Source organism: Cololabis saira, chromosome 5, assembly GCF_033807715.1.
Source record: "Cololabis saira isolate AMF1-May2022 chromosome 5, fColSai1.1, whole genome shotgun sequence".
NCBI lineage: Eukaryota > Metazoa > Chordata > Actinopteri > Beloniformes > Belonidae > Cololabis > Cololabis saira.
In genome coordinates this window covers 26,151,738-26,165,695 of record NC_084591.1, presented here as the reverse complement: position 1 = coordinate 26,165,695, position 13,958 = coordinate 26,151,738, and the positions used below count along the sequence as shown (strand labels likewise).

The 13,958-nt window shown below is 41.0% G+C and overlaps 1 protein-coding gene across 1 annotated transcript in view; it reads right to left on the bottom strand.

Moving 5' to 3' along the window:
• tspan9a (tetraspanin 9a) overlaps positions 1 to 13,958 on the bottom strand; it is a 229,208-nt gene that overhangs the window by 156,192 nt on the left and 59,058 nt on the right. The window contains exon 2 of the mRNA XM_061721380.1: positions 5,776 to 5,839. The gene's annotated coding sequence lies outside the window, so the exon portion shown is untranslated. The remainder of the gene's footprint in view (positions 1 to 5,775; positions 5,840 to 13,958) is intronic.

Here is a 13,958-nt window from a genome sequence, read left to right as displayed (position 1 = left end):
CAGTTGTGGTGACTTTGGGTTTTGTCCTGAGCAATCCCGTGCCCATCTCTTACAAAACAATATGATAATGCAAACACGCACAAACATGCACATCTGCACGCACAGAGCTTGTTCACTTGCAGACATCTTGAAATCAAATCAAATCTGAGTCATGTATTTAGCTGATTGGTTTTATAAGAGAAGAACGAGGCCAAGAAGACTGGCAAAAAAAGATGAAGATGTAAATAGCAGAGGAAGGCAAATGCAAAGAATAATCTAATATCACATCCTTATCTTATAAAGAGATATTGTAAACTTTGAAGTCATTTTCCCAGCCATTATGTGAAGAGCTGTGATTTGTTCGGCACTTAATTAGGATGTATTATTTGTCCCTTGGGCTATGTGCAAATGTGTGTAGAGTGTATATGTGACTGTTTGTGTCTGTGCGTAATTAAGTTGATGTGTATCACTGTTGTATGCTGTCTGAGTGGTGCGGGAATGCCGCCACTGAGGTGTGGAGAGAGTTGCTGAAAGACAAAGAGACAAAGTGAGGAGGGGGATAAAGTGCATGGGTGGTCATGGAAGCAGAAAGGACAGAAGATCTGTGTGTCTTAATAAAAAAAGACTTTGGGGGAGTCACTGGAGGGCTGAGCAATGCTTAAAACATGCTAATATAGGCACACTTTATCTTTCATTCTTCTTATTTTAGGCTTCAGCCATTTTTCCCTCTCTTCTCACATTGTCAGTCTCTTCCATCCCCTGATTTTTCTCTCTCACTCACTGTCTCTGAGTGGGATTAGTGATCTAAGATCAGCATGGTTGTAATGCCCTTCTCACTGACTGACAGATGATACAGTCTGCCCTTTGGGCTCCAGTTGGAATGGATACAGATCAATACCGTTACTGGTTGCCTGACAGCAGTCACACAGAAGCGCACGCCTGCACACACACCACAGATGCACTGGTGGATGTGCACAGGTGCTCACAAGCACCTTGAGCATGAAAGCCTGTTTGAGCTCGCTGGAATTTACCGGAAAAGGACTTGGATGTGTGCAACACAGCAGGAGGAGGCATTCCCGGGATAGTTCCCAGCCAAGGGGAGCAGGATGGCTGCGGGATGACGAGGCTTTGGAATTCTGCTCGCAGATTCCTCTGGCTCCTCTGGGTAGTTATATTAAGCAGTTTGGATTGACTGCCTGACTGCCAGACTGACTGAACACAGCAACAGGCTGAAGAAACAATCAAAAGGGTGGAGTGGGATGTATGTGTGGTTTGTGTGGCATGGTTGCTATTTAACCGGGTGGGTATGCATGGTCATTTGAGAATAATAGCTCATTGTGCTTAGGTGCTAATTGTGATTTAATCTGGTTTCATATGAGAATAGGTGGTGCTTTGAGATAAAATATCTTCCTTTAGTTCAGAGAATAAGATTTAATGATTTAACACAAAAACTAAATGAATAATTAAGACCAGGTTTATTTCCAAAGAAAAAATAATCTGCAGTACAGATAACTTTAACATCCCAGCACCCTGAGCATAAAAGTCCAGCTCGCTGGAATTTACCGGAACAGGAATCAGATGTGTACATCATCACCTTCACCCTTAACATAGACAACTAGTCAGTTTCCCTCTTCCCTCAGGCTAAGAGTCTGTGTGTTGTCCAAGACAGCACCTTATCATTCCACACCCACATCAACAACACCATCCGGTCCAGCTCTGGAACATCAACCGCCTCCGCTCTTCACTCACTCCCAACAGCGCAGCAATCTTAGTTCACTCTCTGGTCACTTCCCACCTGTATTATTGCAATTCCCTTCTCTTTGGTCACCCCCAATAACTCCTCCATAAACTCCAACTGGTCTAGAACGCTGATGCCCGGATCATCCCCGGAACACTGTCCACCAGGCACATCCCCCCCCTCTTCTACAACTCCACTGGCTTCCCATCAAACACTGTATCATCTATAAAACCCTCCTCTTGATGTTTAAAGCCATCCATAACCTCGCTCCCTCATACTTCTCTGCCCTCCTATACATCAATATCCCCACTCGGTCTCTCAGATCTGCCTCCTCCATCAGCCCGATTGTCCTCCCCCCAGCATGTCTGTCCACCATGGGGTCGAGAGTCTTCAGCCACTCTGGAACCCCATCCCCCCGACATCAGGAATATTGACTCCGTTTACCGTTTTAAGTCGGATCTGAAAACCTACAGTACTTGTTCAGACAGACATTTGAATCATAATGTCTGTATTTTATGTTCTGCGGAAAACTCACGCTATTTTCTGTTGTTTTAACTGCGTTTTCTATGTTTTGATTGTTGAGTCCCATGAAAGGCGCCTTACAAATAAAATGTTTTATTATTATTTTTTTTTATTATTAACAGATGCACTTCTGGCAGATTTAAAAGGGGAAAAAAAAACACCTAACCCTGCTTTAACCCTGGCCAGCCGTGAGATATAATCTCTCTAGCATGTCCTGAGTCTGCCCTGTGGTGTCCAGGAAGCATCCTAACCTCACACCTGGACCACCTTATCTGGCTCCTCTTGATGTGGAGGAGCAGCGGCTCTACTCTGAATCTCTCCTGGATAACTGAACATCTCACCCCATCTCCAGGGGAGAGTGCAAGCACCCTATGGAGGGAACTCATTTCAGCCTCTTTTATGTTGCTCTTTCAGTCACTCCCCACAAATCCCTGCCCATGGGTGAGAGTGGGAACATAGATCAACTGGTAAAGAGAGAGCTTTGCTTTCTGGCTCAGCTCACAGGGTAGACACTTCTGCAGATGGTGCACCGATCTGTCTGTCGATCTCCCACTCAATTTGTCCCTCACTCACGAACAAGACCCTGATATACTTGAACTCCTCCACCTGAAGCAGAATGTCACTACCAACACTGAAAGGACATTCCACCCTTTTTAGATTGACATCTATGTTCTCAGATTTGGAATTGCTGATTCCCACCCCCACTCCTTCACACTCGGTTGCAACCTGTGCCAGTAAGAGCTGCATATGCATGTGCATAAGTAATGCTGTGCACACTTGCACACAGTAGCACATAAATACAGTCACTGTTACATTATTTATTTTTAAACTGCTGCAAAGGAGCCAATTCCACGTCAAATGGAGACACTCTGTTACCCAAAGTAACATCCATTCAAAATACACAGTGCCAGTCTGCCACATCTTTCTAAATAGAGCCCACAGGAATTGACCTGGACAAATAAACCTCATCCCAAAAGGATATGCAGAGTATTGCCATCTTTCTGCTGCATGTTGCGTCACATCACTTGACATATAAATAAAAATGAAGGATGAATAAATAATGCAGCCGTAGATCAGAACAAGACTGACACCTCTACACTGCACTTGTCTACTTTTCTCCCTCAAGCAGGTTGTAATTTATTGTCTCCCGCTGCCATCACAGATGCAATCATGGCAAATTAAAGCCAGGCACACAAGGTCTCCAGTGGCCACCTGTGCGTGGGGCACTGCTTAGTTGAGAAAATGACAATGTAAATGGTTCACTGGCAGGAGCATCAGTCAGTATCTTTCAGCACACCAAGACACATACAGCACACTTGCACGTACAAATGTACCAATATGGTCTCCCCATAAACTCAGCAGCAAACCCACTAATGCTCACCGAGGAGTTGTTAAAGCAAACTGGAGGGCCGTGAAATGTGCTCTTGTCTTTCAACTTGACTCATTGAGTTACACCAATACTGTAATGATTAAAATAAGAATGCCAAATAGTAGTATACTCTACTAAACAAACCCATTTTCAATGCCTACTGATGTCTCTGCCTAATTACATGTTTAATCATGCTGAACACTAGCTGGCCTTGTGGCCTCTTCCTGTCTCCCGCTGGTTCTTGTTTTTCTGGTAAACTGAAACCTTATAGATTTCGCCATTCTGAGAAAGGTCCAACCAGGTCACCGCCAATTAAAGGCATGCGGATACAGAGAATACTTTTATGAAAACAAAATACGGAGACAAAAACTGAAAGCAACATTAAACCTGGAAATGTCAAAGGTTAACGCAGCCCTGGAAAAAAAGGATAAAACATATTTCCGGATCATTCGAATTATAGATAAATATTTTAAATATCCAATTTTTGATTGTAGAAATGCAGCTTGAACGAACTGACAGAAATGGATATTTAAATAAAATTGACAATGTTAGATATTTGGGATATAACAGACAGGAAGAAGTCTGTACTTCAGGTCGGACTAGTTTTGTCAATTAAAATCAATAATGAAGAAATGTTTTTTCCACAACAATAGCAATACTAGAAGTCTTGTCTTCATATCATCCAGCAGACACAAACCTTTACGAAGCAAAGCTGCATACAGGCTGATGCAGCCCCTCCCCTCATGAACAGCTGAATACATGAACGCTAGTTCATGTATTCAGCCACCAGCATTTGTGTCCTTAGCAAGACAAGTCCCGATGCTTAAGACCCTTCATGACCAGTTTCAATCAAAAAACTAAAGTTTGTCCTATCTTCCCTCCATGGTTTTGAAATAGTGATTGAGTTTCAAATGTTTTCCCAGCTATAAGTGTCGGTTAAAAGTTTGAAACTCTACTACCGTGACAACCTTTGGTCTGACCAGAGCTGGTTCTATGAAATCTGTACAGACGATTGCGGAAACCCGTCCAAAAACCTGCAGGGAGCTCAGAGAAGCATTACACAGGAAATAAACTATTTGTCATCCTCGTACACGCCTGTGAACATATGTAATTAGATACCCTGCTGGCAGCAAAGCTTTTGTAGGATTTTTATGTAACAAAGGCCCACAGTTTGGGGGAGAGAGTGTTGCATGTGATGCACAAAAACTAAACCCTGCAGGTCAAAGCAATCATGAATAATCTCCTGCTGTGGAACTTCATACGTTGAAGTGTCTTTGTGAACACTCATAACCATACGCAAACAGCACCGCAGCCCATCCCTGAGTCAGCATTCCTCCTTCTAAGCCTCTTTCAACATGAATGACATCCAAGAGGCTGACAGATCAACACGCTGCTTTGATCTTAACCCTATAATGCTGCATGTACTATATTTGATACTTGAATTTCTTAGACTTCTGAACCACACCCATTGTTTAAAAAAAAGTAAAAAATTGCACAATTAAAACAGATAACATTTAAAATAACATAATATAATGTATCATATGTATTCATAATTAAACAACATTATGAGTTAGAAGCTAATAAAGACAAAATGTGTGAATTTTTTTAGTTTCAATAATATTGAAACAAAGAAAATTCACACATTTTGTCTTTATTAGCTATGTAATAAACACTTAAGATTCTTTTTTAAATCTGGTTTTCTGTTTATTACCATTAGGTTAAAGGATTAAGATACATGCTATATTGTATGTCCCCCAACTAATTTGACTCAAAGTCTTAACAATGTGATCCTCTTTGAACCCATTATACAATGCATGAAGAAGTTTTAGGAGATTATGGGTGCGTTCAGGACAGTTTTAGATAGAGGGCTTCATCTGACAGTCTTTTTTTTCTGTCTGTACAAGATTATCTACCCTGTTAAAATCTCTATCTTAATCATGTCTGAGTACAAAGCCATCCCAATGGCTATGGTGGATTAAATTAAAGGTATTGTGGTGCTAACATGCTTTTTCCATCTGAGGAAGCCTTAAAAAACAGAACAATGCACAGGAGATATTAGAGGAGGAGTGTTACCAAATCCTCGTGGGCAATTAGAGACTCTCAGTTTCAATTTAGTACTGAGATAAAAGATGTCATGGCAGATGGAGGAGGGAAAGAACAATCTTACCTTTCCTCGGAGGATGAGTTGGAAAGACAGGTTGTCGGCACCTCAAGACAGGAAGGTCCAAAGTCTGCAAAAACAAACATGGTTTGTTTTAGTTTCCAGTCTTGCTTTCAGTAAACATTTTTCTTTGTAATACCACACATATACTGTATACAGTATATTCTCTCTCTGTTGTCTATTTTTTGTTTATTTACTCCACAATCCATCAAATCTTTATTACAGCAGTAAATGTTCTCCTATGAGCTTGTATTCCACACCTACACTTCACCTTATCCTATGAATAATAATGTCCTTGAGAAACAAGCTTATTCAAACAATAAAAGAGGCACATAAAATTGCAGGCTTGTATTAGAGCTGCCAAGAGCTGTTATAAAAATTTAAATAGCATCCATAGCACAATCTCAAGTTGTCTGGGATTTTAAAGAATGGCAAGCCAGCTGGCTCAAAGTTGCTCCAAAGCCTTCGAAGAGTAAATTTGCAAGGTGCAAGAGAAGACAAAGTTACAAAACCCAAACATGGGCCACCATGTCGGGGTCACAGAAGCAAGCAAGCAAGCATCTTCAGATGACATGTTTTCCCCGCAATTCTATATAACCCTAAGTACGAAAAAAGTGGTATTATACAGAAAATCAAGTAAGAAAAAGGGAGAGAGAAAACTATATAAATATTATAAAACAATTCTCCTCAAAAAAGCAAAAAGATAAAAATTGGAAAAGAAGTGCATATTTTTTCTTTCTTCAGAGCACAGTACAATTAAACAAGCCAATAATTCTAGAGGAAATGATGTGCCCAAAAGGCAAAGGCAAGTCAAAGCTGGATAATGATGATCTTTGATCCCTCATTAGAGCAGTGCATTCATAACCATCATTCATCAAGTGAATTTAACAGGACAGAAATTTGGTTAAATTGAACTTTATTGAATAATAATAAATTCATTTAAAAAAGTTCATTGAGTCTTCTCAGAAACTAAATCACCCATCAAGCATCAGGAGAGTGACCTTAAGGTTAATATCCAGGCTTGGAAAACTAAATTTGTCATGAAAAAATGGGTTAAAATCCTTCACGATACATGTGCTAGACTAAAGTAGATAGCAATCACCATGAAAGACTGATGACAGCTATAAAAATCTCCACAGATACTGATAATTAATTTTCAGAGGGCTCATAATTCTGCCCATTTTGACATTTTGTTTTCTTGGAAAGTTCAGCTTGTACGGTAATTTAGGAAAATCCAAAAGACATGGGTAGATTCTTCCACAAAAAAAAACAGAAAACTTGAAACTTCAAAAAACAGAACAAGCTGATAACTACAACTGACTCTGTCCTGGGGACTGTTCTGGAGCCTCTGGGGTTGATTGTGTAAATGATGCATCAGAAAATGAAAAGTACAATATACAACATTGAGCATCTTCTTCATTAGATAGTGATTCAACAGAAGAGTATCTTAAGTCAGAGGCTTACTTCAAATCCACTGCAATACATACAGGATGGTCCTTTCAGCCCACAGATATAACAACCTGCAATTACTTTTAAAGAAAGACACTAAATTACTAACTGACAGATGGAGCAAACTTTAATTTCAGGAATTGATAAAGTAGGACTGAATTAAATTCATAAGTAGTGGAGTGGGGTGGGGGGGGGGAGCAGGACCGGTCTGCAGAGCCAGTTTTTTTTTTATTCGTTTTTTTTTTTCCTTGTTTTGTTTCGTTTTCCCCTTCAATTAGGGCCCGAGCACTACAGTGTGAAGGCCCTATTGTATCTGTAGGAATTTTTGTTTGTTTTTTTTTCTCGTTATTTTTATTTTTCCGACGAAATGAGGGCCTTCTTGCCCCCCCCCTCCCCTAACGTGCCCCAAAAGTCATCAAATTTTGAAAAATATTATATTTAATGGTTTGCATTAATGGGCGTGGCCTAATGACTCAACAGCGCCCCCTAGAAAACTTTGTGCCTCAAGCCCCACAATACGGTTTGACGTACATGCACAAAAATCGGTACACACCTTTATCATGTCGCAACTTAAAGAAAAGTCTCATGGCGCCATGGCCGAAACCGAACAGGAAGTTGGCCATGTTGAATTAATCGTGTAATTTTGGCGCAATTTATGCCATTTCTTCGACCGTTTCTTCGCACGAACTGTAACGTGCACCCAGGTGTGTTATACATAAATGTGCGTCTCAATCCTGCGACGATGGGCATTACTTTTCTCAGTCAAAAGCGTTACCGAGTCCTTCTACTCCCTGGGCATCACCATCACCAAGCAGCTCAAGAACATCAGCTTCCTTCCCAAGAAAGCTAAGCAGAGGATGTACTTCTTTCGGCAGCTAAAGAAGTTTAATTTCCACTCCATCATCACATCCTCCAACATAGTCTACTTTGCTGCAGCCAAGACCAGGGGCAAGGCCAAGCTGCAGCATGTCATTAATTAGGTGGTGATCAGCTGCAACCTTCCATCTGTCCAGGAGCTGTACATCTCCAGGACCTGGAGACATGCAGCCAGGATTACGGCCGACCCCTCTCATCCTGGACACAAACATTTTCAAACCCTAGTCCTCTGTCGAGAGGCTCTGCTCAATCAGGATGAGGACCTCACGCCACAAAGTTTCTTCCTCGCACTGCGGTCAGCCTGCTGAACTTTGCCCCAACTCTCCCCAGTTGACCCTCCAAATTTAGACACTTTCATTTGCACTACATGCCATCTCTCTCCCACTGTTCTTCATATAATGTCTTACTTTTTAAAGATGTATTCATTTATTCTTATTGATCAATTTATTCTTATATATCACTTTTTTATTCTGTTGTGTATATTTTTCAATCAGTATAAGACTACTTGTATTTCTGATTGCACTATTTTCTATTTTTTGTTTTTACTCCATTTGCACCTGACGCCAAGACAAATTCCTAGTAATGTAAAATGTTCTTTAATGTACCAGGCAATAAAGCTTTCTGATTTTGATTCTGATTCCTGGTTAAGGCTCATGCCGAACTAAGATTCCTTGGACATCCTCGACTGGCCACCAGAGGTTTGCTCCGAAAGTGATCAATCTCCAATGAGTACCATGTTAAAATGTCCAACTTTAGAGTAGAAATAAACTTATTTACAGCCTGTTTAAAAAAAAAAAAGTGTCCCCAATCATTTGATTTCACACCCATGACAATTCTGATGGGGGTAAATTGTTTTGTACCACATATAAAGCAATAACTTTATTTCTAAAATAATTTATTGACAGTCGACTCAACCAGTGGCTAGCCACCGTCACTTCCTCATCAGTAATTGTAAATCTACCGCACTTATCAAAGTAACCAGCCATTTGTACAAATCCAGCGTCGCAATATTCTTACAGATATAAGGAGGAGCTTTGATACATTTTAACTAGAAATTAGACAAATATTCTTGTTAAGATTTTGAGTTTTTGCAGTGATCCATTTTGCTTATCCTGTGAAGGACAGAATCATATTGATAAGTTCAGAAAACTGTTTTTTATTTTTGTCTTTTGATGTACTTGATGTAAGCCCAGTGGATATTTAAAGTTTACAGAAGGCTGCATTTAACTGCTGCTATGTAATTCCTGCAGTATTTCTGCAGGTGTTTTGGTCAGTGCTATTATTTGTAATATTTTTATTATATTATTTGTAATCAGCACAAATTATCTGTCCCAATATGATAAAGTCCACCATCCCTCCTGATTTTTTTTTTTTTTTACAACTCGAGTACTAAAGCAGACAATATCATTCAAGGCAATAATTAGGGCCCGAGCACTGACAGTGCGAAGGCCCTATTGTATCTGTAGGAGATGTTTTTTTTTTTTTTTTCCCTCCTTCTTCCGATGAAATGAGGGCCCTTTTGCCCCCCTAAACGTGCCCCAAAAGTCACAAAATTTTGCACGCAAGCCAGGCCTGGTGAGAAATTAGATATTTTATGGTTTGCATTAATAGGTGGGGCCTAATGGCTCAACAGCACCCCCTAGAAAACTTTGTGCCTCAAGCCCCACAATACGGTTTGACGTACAGTACATGCACGAAAATTGGTACACACCTGTATCATGTCGCAACTTAAGGAAAAGTCTCATGGCGCCATGGCCAAAACCGAACAGGAAGTTGGCCATTTTGAATTAATCGTGTAATTTTGGCGCAATTTATGCCATTTCTTCGGCCGCTTCTTCGCCCGAACCATAACGTGCACGTGCACAGGTGTGTTATACATCAAAATGTGCGTCTCGATCCTGCGACGATGCGCATTACTTTTCTCAGTCAGAAGCATTACCATAGCGATGATAGATGCCAAAAAGCGCGCCCCCCCTTCATCTGATTGGTCCATATTTGATAGCTCCTACTTTCTGCCATAACTTTTGAATGGTTTGACATAAAGACTCGTGGGTGGTGTCATCGGACTCGGTTTTGACTCCTTCACCCTAATCGGTGCAAGTTACCCCCGCCCCTTCTTCTGATTGGTCGATATGTGATAGTTCCTATTTTCTGCAACTACTTTTGAATGGTTTCACATAAAGACTCGTGGGTGGTGTCATAGAACATGGTTTTGAGTCTTTGAACAAAATTGGTGCAAATTAGCCCCGCCCCTTCATCGAATTGGTCGATACCTGATAGTTCCTACTTTCTGCCATAACTTTTGAATGGTTTGATATAGAGAGTCGTGGGTGGTGACATCCGATAAATGTCCAGGCCTGAAGACATCTACATGCAAGTCATACAAGCGCTTCCACTGCAGCACGCCTGAACCTGCACAAGGGTGTGAGGGCCCGTTCATGGCTGCTTACAGCTTTAATTTGTATTTTTTTATTCTCTCTCAGTACAAACCTTTTCAGTGAACAAGATAATGAAAGAAATGCTAAAGACAAGGACAAGGTGGAATTAAATGGCTTTGGTTTTTTCAGATTTTTATCAAAAGACACAGTCAAAAGAAAAGGTGGATGGTGAAAAGCCTATTATGCCTGTCCACCCAGACAGAGAAAAGTGCACTATATAGATCTGCCCATCTGTGATCAGACCAGTTAGATAGAGATAATACATGTAGTAAGAGTGATGAAAACATATAACAATAGTAGGGATGTATCTGCTTTCACTTCATATAGCCAACCACTGCATGAAGGGACAACGGAACAACTCGAGAGTGACACAGTGAGCAGATACAAGACAATTTGTTCCTCCTGTTAGCACATTTAATTGGAGCTCCACTGACGCACTGTGTAACTAGACAAATATAATTAAATTACATCATTACTCATCATCATTACAAACATGTTCCCTTCTTATTCCTTGGAGGACTGTGAACAGTCAACTGGATAGCCAACTGTAAGCATGGTCATGATGGAAAAAGAAGAAAAACAAACCAAGATGGTTGTCAGCATTCATTGAAAGCTTGGAGTTGGTTTTAATAGTGGGTCATACTCATAAGATAGATGTTTTCTGGCCATCAGAAATCATACAATAAGTTTGTAATGGTCCAATGGCTATAAACAGCCTGTAATTTGGCTTGAGACATGATCACTCACTCCCTCTGAGCTATATTTACCATCTGTGGACGTTTACTCGGTTTGTGCAGCATGTGGAGCATGTGTGTCTGCAGCAACCATGATGATGGTAAGTTATCTTGAGGGACATGCATGACATTCTGTTTTACACTGCGGACATGCACAGCCTTTTCACAGCATAGGGGAAAGCATGTCGGCGTCAAAAGAATTCTTCAAAATCCAACAAGAGAGGACAATTGACCTTGGCGTTCAATCACAAATCCCTCTATTGTCCAGGAAGACACACGCACATACACGCACACAGACACACGCACACGCACACGCACACACACACACACACACACACACACACACACACACACACACACACACACACACACAGAAAAGCAAAAGAAAAAATGAATCAAAAGGAAATATAAAAACTCAGAGGAACTTTTCAGGCTGTCTAAAAGATAAAATATGCAACCTTGCAATGAGAAGGAGAAAAAATAAACCTCCTTGTTTTAATACAAAAGGACTCTATGGGAAGAAGTGGTGAAAAGCCGCTCCTGTGCTGTGTGTGGTTATGGGGTATCACTTTTCTCATGGGAGAGAGGAGAACCCTGCAGCTGTGTCGTATATGGAGCTCACACAGCTGTGGATGAGGCGATGTCGGCCACTCATCGCCAAGTCAGATGAGAGCGTTTGGCTTTCCCCCCTCTCCCTGGGAAAGATTAGTGTCCAAGATATACAGCACTGCTGGACACGCCTGAAGGTACTGTAACAATACATGGCACTGGATCCAAAAATTGAGATTAAACGTTAGGATGGTTGACAATGGCATAAAAAACAACTCTTTAGATTGGGATTAACAAAATTGCACGCACTGAAATTACGTACTCTGGTGCAGTCTGATTTGAACTTTTTCAGTTTGTCAGAGTTTTCTTGCCCGTGGATGTAAAAGTGCCATCCCAAATTTTACGCCCTGAAGAACATGAGCAACATGAACAACTGGAGGAAGATTTTCCATCCAATACCTCATTCAATCTTCTCCTACACAAATGTATTAGTCGGATGGAAGCACATTTTATCCCTGTTGCATGTGCAGTTTTGGCAGTGGGAAAGTAAAAATGAAATGACAGGTTGTGGAACGACTTACTGTATGTGCAGGAAAACTGAGCATATTTCCTCTGCAGACTTGACAGGTTATTGATCCTCTCTCTCTCTCTCTCTCTCTCTCTCTCTCTCTCTCTCTCTCTCTCTCTCTCATTGCCTTGAGATTCAAATTTTGGTTTTAGCACTGCTTCATCAGATCTTGTTTGTCAATCTGTAAATACTGCTGACTCTGTGAAGTTTGCACAGCTCACTTTTTGAATTATTTTATTTTAGTATACATCAATACAAACTTAAATAATCTATATTTAATGTGTCCATACTAAACTACAAAAAAAAATGAAAATGTTTAGTTTTACATACATTTTTCTAAATCCAGATTTCCCAGTTACATCTCACAAAATTATCAATATAAAAAAGTTGTGCAAAATCCTTTCAGACCAAAGGCAATGTATCTTGAATGTGTTCATAATTCAGTTTTTTAAGATAAAATATATTTTTTAAAACAGTTAATAAAAATGAAAATAAGATGCACACTGTGCACAATTTGCCAAAAGACATCTACTTACTATTTACAGAATCGCAATCAAATATCTAGGTACTGAGGTACTTTTGAGAATACAAATATGATTGTATAACACCATGCTCATTCAGAGAGTGCAATAAAACAAACTAAAAATATATGAAAGCTGCAAGCAGCAATGAATGGGCCCTCTCACCCTTGTGCATGTTCAGGCGTGCTGTAGTGGAAGACCAATCAGAAGAAAGGGCGGTGCTAATTAATGCCAATGAAGGTCAAGTACTCAATACCGAGTCCGATGACACCACCCACATGTCTTTATCACAACCCGTTCAAAAGTTATGGCAGAAAGTAGGAACTATCAGATATCGACTAATCAGATGAAGGGGCGGGGCTAATTTGTACCAATTATGTTCAAGGAGACAATACCGAGTCAGGTGATACTACCCACGACTCTCTATTGGCCCTTTTCCACTAGTACCTACTCAGCGCGCCTCTAATGCCACGCCCCCGTCTTGCGCTTTTCCACTACGGGCCGAGGCTAGTAGAGCCGTGCCAAGCAGATACTTTTTCTGTACTGAGGCTGCCGAGGTTCTGAGCGTGCTGAGTCTGCCCTGGATCTGACGTCATCACCCTCCACGCCACTGATTGGTCGGGGGGCGGGGCCGTCAGACGTTTGAATCAGGAAGTGGGGACTTAGCGCGAGAGCGACTCGCAGCGATTTTATTATACAGTGCAAATGTCTGTTTGGTGATCCAACTCTGAGTTGCAGATGTTCATAAATATGGTGGCTGACGAGAGAATTAAAAAGGGATGTAGAAAGGCGATAAGGAACAATCAGATCCATCAGGCGCCCTGTTTCTTCTCAGCCGCTCGCGCCTCTCAGCTGATTTCTCATCTGCACCGACACAAACAAAAGGGTTGCGCAATCGAGTACGTCACAGCAGCTTCACCCCAACCCGCCTACTTCTCACCTGGGTGTCAAAAAACAAACGAGGCGTGCCGAGCCGTACCGAGCCGGGCGCGCTGAGTAGGTACTAGTGGAAAAGCGCCATATGTGAAACCATTCAAAAGTTATGGCAGAAAGT